At 39.6% G+C, this 8,064-nt stretch overlaps 1 protein-coding gene across 1 annotated transcript in view; it reads right to left on the bottom strand.

Moving 5' to 3' along the window:
* The window catches only part of LOC144240947 (hyccin), a gene marked incomplete at its 3' end in the record, with an annotated part of 64,496 nt that extends 57,010 nt beyond the window's left edge, over window positions 1-7,486 (bottom strand). The window contains exon 1 of the mRNA XM_077775367.1: window positions 7,258-7,486. The remainder of the gene's footprint in view (window positions 1-7,257) is intronic.
* Between the last annotated feature and the right edge of the window lie 578 nt (window positions 7,487-8,064).

Here is an 8,064-nt window from a genome sequence, read left to right as displayed (position 1 = left end):
CCAATCAAAATTGCACCAGCATACTTCTCAAAGCTAGAGCAAACTATCCTAAAATTTGTACGGAACCACGAAAGACCCCGAATAGCCAAAGTAATACTGAAAAATAAAACCAAAACGGGAGGTATCACCATCCCAGACTTTAGCCTCTACTACAAAGCTGTCATCATCAAGACAGTATGCTATTGGCACAAAAACAGACACATTGACCAATGGAACAGAACTGAAAACCCAGAAGTGGACCCAAAAGTATACAGCTAACTAATTTTTGACAAAGCAGGAAAGAATATCCAATGGAAAAAAGACAGCCTCTTTAACAGATGGTGTTGGGAGAACTGGACAGCAACATGCAGAAGAATGAAACTAGATCAATTTCTCACACCATGCACAAAAATAAACTCAAAATGGATAAAGGACCTGAATGTGAGACAGAAAACCATCAAAATCCTAGAGGAGAAAGCAGGAAACAACCTCCTTGACCTCTACCACAGCAATCGCTTACTTGACACATCCCCCAAAGCAAGGGAATCGGGTTACAATCTTACAGTTTATGGTTTGAGCCCCATGTCAACTCTATGCTGACAGCTCAAAGCCTGGAGCCTGCTTCCGATTCTGTGTTTCCCTCTCCCTCACCCTCCCCTGCTCACACTGCCTCTCTCTCTTTCTCTCTCTCTCAGAAATAAATAAAACATTAAAAAAAAAGAAAACAATTTTTTAAGTTACAATAAGTTAAGACTGAAATTACTGGAGCAAAACATAAATAGCCCAATGAAGCAGAATAGAAAGCATAGAAAAAATCATATGTATATATGCGGAAAACATGATTTGGTCTATAATAGAGATGACATTTAAAACCTCTGGGAAAAGATAATTGCCTAATAGTATTAAAATAATCGGCTTGCCACTCTATACCAAATACATTACAAATAGATTAAAGTTGTACATGTTTTTAAAAACTGTAGAAGTAATACAAAGAACCAGAGGTAAATAGTTTTTTAATTTGGGAATGCAGGAAGGCCTTTCTAAGTAGGCAGATACTATAAAAAATTTTTAATAGATTTAACTACACTAAAAATGTTAAAAATCTATTTAAAAAGAAAAACCCACAGCAAAAACAGTATTAGAATGTAAATGACAAACTGGAGAAATTATTTGTAATTTAATTTGACAAAGATCTAACAGTTTTATATATAAAGAATTCTCATAACTCAGTTTTTACAAATCTCCAAAATCATAATAAACAAAGGACACTAATAGATAATTCATAAAAGAAATATAAATATTTAATGTCACTAATAATGAAATTTAAAAATGTATAGAAGATACAACTTTTCATGTCATAATGGCAGTTTTTAATTCATAGTGCTAAAAATGGAGAAGTTGCTAGTATTCTCAAGAACAATTAATAAAAATGAATATTAAGCCCCTCTGGAAAGCAATCTATTAATATCTATCAAAGATAATTAAAATATGCATACTCTTTGATGTCAGAATTTATCCTAAGGAAATAAAGATATGGGCAATTATTAATCTATCAAGAAGCTAACTGCTATAGTATTTACTCAAAATTATTGGAAAAAGCTTATATTTTCAACACCTGAAATAAATGATTGTAAATCCATATGGCGGAACATTAACTACAGATTTAAAATGATGTTTTGCCATAAATGAATTTTTATTTGACTCAGATAAGCATTCATGCAATTAAGTGAAAGTAAGCTAGTGAAAAAACAAAAAACAAACATAGTACATACAGTATGGGGGTTTTTTGTTGTTGTTTAAAAAAAAAAAGTAAATAACTGTTGGTGGGAATGCAAACTGGTGCAGCCATTCTGGAAACCAGTATGGAGATTCCTCAAAAAATTGAAAATAGAACTACCCAAGACCCAGCAATTGCACCACTAGGTATTTATCCAAGGGATACAGGTATGCTGTTTCAAAGGGACACATGCACCCCAATGTTTATCGTAGCACTATCAACAATAGCCAAAGTATGGAAAGAGCCCAAATGTCCATCGATGGATGAATGGATAAAGAAGATGTGGTATGTGTATACACACACACACACTGGAGTATTACTCAGCAATCAAAAGGAATGAAATCTTGCCATTTGCAACTATGTGCATAGAACTAGAGGGTATTATGTTAAGTGAAATCAGTCACTCAGAGAAAGACAAATATACAACTTCATTCCTATGAGGACTTTTTAAGATACAAAACAGATGAACATAAGGGAAGGGAAGCAAAATAATATAAAAACAGGGAGGGGGACAAAACATAAGAGATGCTTAAATATGGAGAACAAGCAGAGGGTTACTGGAGGGGTTGTGGGAGAGGCAATGGGCTAAATGGGGAAGGGGCATTAAGGAATCTACTCCTGAAATCATTGGTGCACTATATGCTAACTAACTTGGATGTAAATTTTTTTTTAATTTAAATTAAAAAAAGAAAAAAGTAAATAGCAATTAAAAAGAACCTATAGGGGCACCTGGGTGGCTTAGTCGGTTACGCGTCCGACTTTCGCTTAGGTCATGATCTCGCGGTTCGTGGGTTCGGGCCCCGCGTCGGGCCCTGTGCTGACTGCCAGCTCCGAGCCTGGAGCCTGTTTCAGAGTCTGTGACTCCCTCTCTCTCTGACCCTCCCCTGCTCACGCTGTCTCTCTGTCTCTCTCTCTCTCTCTCTCTCCTAGAAATAAATAAAAATATTAAAAAAAAAAGAACCTATAAAGATATTCATTAAAGTGTTAATAAGAATTATCTCTAAGTGGAAGCATTATAAATGTTATTTATCATTTATGCATTCGTGAATTTTCCAAATTACCTATAGTTATTATATCTTACATTGGTAATTAAGAAAATACAGAATGTTTATAATATTTCTGTGACTACAGTAACAATAGTATATGTAGTATCTAAAAGCATGCCAACATTGATATTCCCATTCTTTTAGGTTGCACCAAAATTAGGAATGCCTACATTCTCTAGGTCAGATCATACTTTGATACCCTAATCACAAGGTAAGAAATTTTCAGAACTTTAGAAAGCAGATAAAAGTTTTCACCCACCTTTATTTATGATCAAGTACAATGTCCAATAATATTTTGAATTAACCATTCTGCTTTCAGCCCTCTGCCAAAGCTAAGAATCACGAAAGAGGAATAAGCCCTAGCCATCAGAACCCATGGAGCTCAACTTTTAATTACATCCAAATCCTGAGCCAGAAATGGGAGGAAGGGAGGAAGGGAGGAAGGGAGGGAGGGAGGGAGGAAGGAAGGAAGGAAGGAAGGAAGGAAGAAGGTGGGGAGGAAGGAAGGAAGGAAAGAAGGAAGAAAAGGAAAAAAGAGGAAGGATGGGAATATAAATATTCTCTTTCTCAGGATAGAAAGTATGGGCCTTTGACAACTTCTAATCACAACTCTTCCTGGTCTCATTTGGGAGACATAGAAATGATTTCATCCTCCAATGTATTTAAAAGGCATATATCCAAAGGGCAAGCAAACAAAATTTCTTCTGAGCAAAAAGATGTTTTAAACAGAAGATTTTCAAATGTTAAATATTCTCTTTCCTCAGTGCAGATATGCAGCCTAACGCCAACAGGGCCAAAAAGACTCTGGCAGTACTTGGCTCTCAGTAACAAGCAATAGTCAAACTGTTAATTCCATCTGCTCCCTTCCAAAAAGTGACAAAGCATTACATGGCGGTGCCAGAGGTCCCAGGCTTCCTTTAAGGAGTTTTCCTGAGCAACATCCATTTTCACAATATTAATATGCTCTCTAACTTTGTTTAAATACTTTGGAAAATCAATCTTGATACTACATGATGACAACTTGGATGCTGACAACAAAGAAATGTGCTGTCTTTAACATCATATTCTTTGCTGCTCCCAAATTGTCTTCCTTTCTTATTTGTCAATGCTCTGAATTTCACCCACTTCCATCTTCTGAGGGACTCAGTTCTAGTAAATATCTCATCTTTCCTAAATCTCTTACTTGTCACCTTATTGATGCATGTAAAGAAACACACATAACATTCCTTCAACCTGTATCCCTCTTCAATGGTTTTCAACCTCTCCTGAACATTGGAATTACCCAGGGAGCTTTAAAATACCTGTGCAACTAATCAATAGTAACAGAAAGTAGATCCGTGGTTTCCTGAGGATGAGAGGGAGAAATTACAAAGGGACACAAGAAAATTTTGTAGGGGATGGATATGTTCGTTATTTTGATTGTGGTGATAATTTTACAAATGTAAATCTATGTCAAACATTAAATTGTGTACTTTAAACATGTGTAGTTTATTACACGCCAATTAATTTCAACAAAGCTGCTGAAATAAATACTAATGCCTGGGTTTCCACGTCAACCCCAAATTGGCATGGGCTTTTCCCTGGAAATCAAGATTCTTAAAAGCTTCCCAAAAGACTGAAAATGTGCAGCTAAGGATGAGAAGCACTGCTCTATAGCTATCATCCTCTCCCTTCTTCAGTTTTCTTGAAATGCCTCACTCAAGCATGTCTACTTTATCATCACCCATTCTTTCTCAATCTTCCAAAGGCTGGTTTCTGAACCACTACTCAGTTAAAACTGTACTTGTTCAAGCAACCTACGGAATCCAGATCCTTAGGTTCCTGGAATCCTCTCCTTCCTTGACACCTTTTTACCACATTCAAACGTGTTAACCCATTCCCCTCTATTTGAAATTCTCTCCATCCTTAGCATCTCTCCTGATGTTCCTCCTACCTTTCTAACTACTACTCTTCTATCCCTTTCACAACACTATTCTTCTACCCATTTCTGCTTTTTATCAGGCTGTTCTCTAGCTTCTGCTTTTATAAACTAAAACCCTTCCCTGAGTCATTTCAATGTCAACAAATCAATACAGCTTCAATTCAACCCCCAATCTGCCCTGCAATCCTGATTTCCTTTATAAGTTCCACATCCATGAATCCAAACATTTAATGACATCTTTACCTGAATGTTCCACAGCTTCCTCAAATTCAGAAAACCCATAATAGAAATTATCATCTTTCCTCCATCTCCCCTCACTTTCAATCACTAGAACCAAGTCAAATCCTCAGGGTCCTGATTCTTCCTTCTTTCTTCCCAAAGGTGACAATACCTATCAGATTCTACTACACTCTACTAGGGTAAGGGTCTAAAACAAAAATTCGTTAAATGGTTTTTTACTCATCACCACTAACCCAGTCCCTGTAACCAAGGATACAATGCCCTGATCTAGAGTTCTACCACCCTCACTCTTCTCATCTTCCACTATTTCCTTATCTAATCCCAGCATTCAAGTCATGTTAATGTCAGTGGTATTGGCTTTGGATTTGTCATTGACAATGACTTCTCTAAACTACCATAGTTTCTCCTGCCTCCTTGCATTCTCACTTATTATATTCTCCTCTTGCACCTACTGCAAGAGGTCACCTCCTCTGACCTCCTGCACTTAGCTAAATTATATCATATTTCAAAACTGTATTGTTTGCTCCTGATTCTACCTACATCCAAGCTGAGTTAGCCATCTCCTACTCTGCTACCTTCCTACACTTAGGCATATCTTTATTCACATTTATCACATGGTATTATAATCGTTACTTATCTGTCTTTTACATCAGACAGTAAATTCCTTGATGACAAGAGTTATGCCATTCATTTCTGCCCTAGAACCTATTCAGCCTGGGGCAGTGCAAAATAAATTTATGTTTGGCATAATGTCAATTATTTTCAAAATGTAAATATGATACCCCCAAAATGGTACTGATACTAACATTTTTCAAAGTTTTTACACTTTCATCATAAAATAAATATCATGCAACAGGATCCTAAATAAAATAGTTGATTATAAGACTGCCAAAACAACACTACTCTAAGAAATGCAATCAAGGGCAGATTTCATAAAATAGAAACACAACAAAGAAAGAAACCATAGCAGGAATAACACACATTGACCTAACTAACACCTTATCTGGGTGTCTATACCCAGGTACTGTTAATGTTGATAAGTAAAAGGTTTTACAATCCCTCTATGGTAATAACAGTAGTAAATCAAAAAGGGATAAAATAAGCCAAATCCAGAATTTTTTAATCTAAATATGTGATGGTTTTCCCCTTAGCCACTTTATTTAAATGAATTATTTGAATAACCGACTTTAAAGCCACTATTGGCCCAGCAGATCCTAATTTTTTTTCTTTCTTGCCTTTCCCTGCACTTCAAAGAAATGGTGTTTGGAACCAATATTCGTCTTGTAAGCCTTAAAATGTATTAACCCAAGAAAAGGTGCTTATAAATTGGAGGGGAGGGGTAGTCTGTGGATGTTAGGAAAATGTTCTTATGTAAAACAACTCTCCCGGGTCTATCACATTGACTCAAGGTTACACCGATCCTTATGACTTTATGCAGATAAGATTTTAAAAGCTAAAAATTTCAAACCGTCAAGTGTTACATGAACCAAAGTGGTGCCATACCGGCTCCAAAAACTACTGTGTGACCCAAGGACAAATAATTTGCAAAAGGACAGCTTGGTCCTACCGCCTGCCGTATGGTCTCTGAAATTAGCAGCTGCCTGTGGAACAAACTCCCCCTACCTGAAGAGCGGAGCCGCTGCCGGATGTGTGATAGTGTATTCATCAGAGACCGATCCAGTGCAGTACGAAACCACTAGGGCAAAATTAAAATCTTTCAGGAATGCCTAAACTTGGAGGGCACAAGAGCACAACTGTGCACGCTGAAGGGCGGATACGCAGTTTTGCTGAACCGTGCAAACTTGGGGTCTTCCAATACAACCATTTTCAGACAAAACCCCGACGACTCTCCAGCACGTTAAAATCAGCCTCAGGAGAGGAATAACTCCTAGAAAGAAGGGAGCAAGTGCTGAAGCAGGGATCTCCAGTGTAATAACCAAGGAAGGAATCGTGGCTGCTTTCCGAATCTCCCTGCCCTGCGGGGGACACCAGAGACCAAGGCGAACGCTGCTTTTAAAAATGGGGTTGGGGGGAGTTGACGGTGACCATTTTGGCCACTAGACTGGACGTATAGCGGTAGCCTCCCTGGAATGGGAGAGGCCGGGCCGGAGCATCAGCTGCGGCTGGGTGGGGGTGGGGGGCCCCCAGNGCCGTTACCCCCAACGAAGGCGCCGCCCGGGACAAAGTCCCGGTCCTCTCCCCGCCGCCGCCTCGCCCCGGCTCCTCCCTGACAAAAAAGTTATCGGTCGCCGGCTGCCCTGGGGGCCCGGCGTGGGTCGCTCGGTCAGACTCACCAGAGCGGCTTCCCGAGCTCCACCTCCAGAACCTCGGCTTGTTTGACTCCCAGCGACAGCGACGGCAGCTGCTCTGCTTTCTCCGGAGTAGAAGCACCACCTGCCCCCCCTTCTTCCTAACAGAACGGGTCCCAGCGAGCCATCTTCCCCCTCTGCTTACTGACTGACAACCCAGCCGGGAGAGCCGCCACTGCCGCCAGCCACTCTGACAGGCACGGCTACGGACCCGTCCCCAGGCAGCCAACCACCACCGCCCCACTCGGGCTCGACCTATCGCCGTGCCCTGGGGCGGAACCAGAACAACTTCTTCACCAATAAGAATCTTCCTCTCCTAGGCCTGGGGCGGAGCCACAAGGTGGGAGGGAGGGCGACTTTAGGTGGGCGTGGTCTAATCAATGGGCGTGGTCGGGGAGCCAAGGGGAAGATGATTGACTGTACGATTTGCTGCACAGCATAGATTACAGTGATCTGAGAAGGTCTCTCAGACCCGGAGCCATTAGGATTTATAGCCCTCTCAGAAGAAAATAAGCCTTTCAGAGTGATGTTAACCATGATTACAGAAGATAAACTAACTGATATTTTAATTTCTTGGTCAGGAGCATTTACTTTCCAATAATTTGAGTCATAAGAATTTATTAAAATCTCATCAAATACCAGAAGAGAAAAATATGTACGTTTTTGTAAAATGGTCATAAAAATTCTTCCCATCTTATTATATCATTGCTTTTGGCCTTGGCCTGGAAAAGGTCAAACATAATTCCCCAACTTCTTTCCATGGGCTGTTTTTATTTTCTCCATATTCCCTCC

The sequence above is a fragment of the Crocuta crocuta genome, unplaced genomic scaffold, assembly GCF_008692635.1.
Source record: "Crocuta crocuta isolate KB4526 unplaced genomic scaffold, BGI_CrCroc_1.0 scaffold197, whole genome shotgun sequence".
NCBI lineage: Eukaryota > Metazoa > Chordata > Mammalia > Carnivora > Hyaenidae > Crocuta > Crocuta crocuta.
Note: the sequence above shows the minus strand (reverse complement) of the source record. Positions and strands in the feature narration are given on the sequence as shown.